We start from the raw sequence: 2396 nt of genomic DNA, 5'->3' as shown, positions 1-2396 counted from the left end.
TGCGGAAGCCCCTAGTGAAATCCGCTACAAGATGAAACCCCAAGACAATGGAGCAGAGGTGCCTTCCATATGGAAAACGAGGAGTGGTGGAGTTCTCGTCGAACTGGGCCCAAAGACAACTAACAAGAGTACATTTTGCGAAGCGGTCCAGGCGTTATTGGGGGAGAAGGCTCTTTTTCCCAGCCTAGAGCCTATGTGCTCTCCAGAAATACGGGATCTTGACTGCTTCACAGAAAAGGTCGAAGTAGAGGAGCCGCTAAAGCGTCAATGTCCAGAGGTAACCAATGCCCGGGTAGGTATTACCTCTGTAAATGCTCGAGGCCAAAAGCTCGCCGTGGTGGAAGTCCCCGAGCGGCGAGGAAACTCCTTAGCAGCGGGAAAATCAAAATCTAATGGGTAGTATGTAGGGTACGAATGCAGATAGTTCCCACCAAGTGCTACAGGTGTCTGGACTATGGACATACGTCAGCAGCTTGCAAGGGACCGGACAGGAGCACAGCATGACACCATGCAGGGATCCTGGCGTGTCTGGTGTCTGGTCGCACACACTGCGGGCTCGGAACGGTGTCCGATCTTCAGGGCGGAATTGGAGAGGGCTAGGGTGCGAACGGCATGATCCGCATTTTACAAATTAACATGCAACGGAGTGCAACCGCTCACCAGCTGTTAGCATAGTTCGCTGCGTAAGTAAATGCTGATCTAGTGCTGATTAGCGAGCAATACCGAAACAAGGACCCGTCCTCAAGGCATCTCGACTTATCGGGCACCGCTGCCATCTGGGTTCGAGACAACGTTCGACTTCGTGTTCTTCCCAACGGCCGAGGGAACGGGTTTGTCTGGGTGCGCTGTTTAGAGATAAATTTTTTTAAAGTTTACTTGACGCTGAACTAGACGATGCCGGACTTTCGGCGCCGTCTTGATGCTCTAGTGGACACTGCTTCGAGCACGAAGGAACGAATCCTGGTAGGTGGTGATTTTAATGCCAAGGCTCTTGAATGGGGCATGCCTCGCAGAACCGGGCTCGTAGTGTTAAACACCGGATCCATGCCAACGTTTCGGCGACCAGGCGGTGAACGAAGCATTCCTGATATCACTTTTGCGTCGGAATCTCTGGCATCATCGGTGGACGGGTGGCGAGGCTCGGAAGACTTCTCGGCAAGTGATCACCAGTACATCGCGTTCGAAGTGGTTGACGATATTTGCCGGCGAGCACCAACGCCACGGAGCTCTTGGAGCAGGCAGGGCCGCGCAGGAGGGCGCTCCGAGAGATGGTAGAGTCGTAGCTGGCACCGTCGTAAATTCAGTGATGAACCTGATAACGACAGCTTGTGGAGCTTCCATTCCCCAGGCGCGACAAGCCTTCTATGTACTGGTGGGCAGCAGAAATTGCCGACTTACGGAGGGAGTGTCATAAGCTCCGCCGTTTGGTACAATGTTTGCACGCCAACGAGGAGGCATGTGCCACAAATGCACAATATAGCAAAGCAAAAAGGAGACTCGGCAGCGCTATAAATAAAAGCAAAGTTCGCGGCTGGCAGAACCTTGTTAACGAGGTGAATGAGGACCCGTGGGGACTTGGCTATAAGCTTGTCACTCGGAAAATCGGGGCTCTGCGGAAGCCCTGCATAAAGAGCACCGACCAGATGGACCGCATTGTGCGGGCATTGTTCCCCAAATACCTTGTACGGGTTGATGTAAATAGCGGGGAAAGCCTCGTGGATTGCCCCCGTTTCACAATGAGAGAGCTCGAATAAGCGGTTCTCACTATGAAAAACAGGAAGGCGCCAGGTCCTGATGGCATCCCGGCGGAAGTTTACAAACTGGTGTTCCGCCAACAACCAGAATTGCTGCTGGAAGTGCTCAACGCTTGCTTGAAGAAGGGCATTTTTCCTTGTCGCTGGTGGCCAGACTCGCGTTTATCAGTAAGGGTAAAGGAGATCCGGAGCTTCCATCTGCATACCGACCGCTGTGTATGCTTGACACGGCCGGAAAAGTGCTCGAGAAGCTCATCAGGGGTAGACTCGCTGAAGCGATCCGCACTGCCGGGGACTTATCCGCAAGGCAGTTGGGATTTAGAACAGGGAAATCTACAGTGAATGCTGTTATGGAGATCATAGATGCGATTAATCGAGCCGAGGCACACAGCCGCCGATCAATTCCGTAAGATAGACAGATATGCTAGGCACACTAGAGAACTCATTTCACGTGCCAAACTGTCTCTTGCGGGTATTGAGGGATTATCTGAAAGACCACTCCCTGCTCTATGAGACGCTAGAGGGCCAAAGGAGGATGGAAATCACATCGGGAGTAGCACAGGAATCCATCCTAGGGCCGGACCTTTGGAACGCTTCCTAGGATAGTTTCCTGAAACTCGATATGCCCGAAGAGTTGCGCCT

Source organism: Hermetia illucens, chromosome 1 (genome assembly GCF_905115235.1).
Source record: "Hermetia illucens chromosome 1, iHerIll2.2.curated.20191125, whole genome shotgun sequence".
Taxonomy (NCBI): Eukaryota; Metazoa; Arthropoda; class Insecta; order Diptera; family Stratiomyidae; genus Hermetia; species Hermetia illucens.
The sequence above is the reverse complement of the archived record's forward strand: the minus strand, read 5'-3'. Positions refer to the sequence as shown.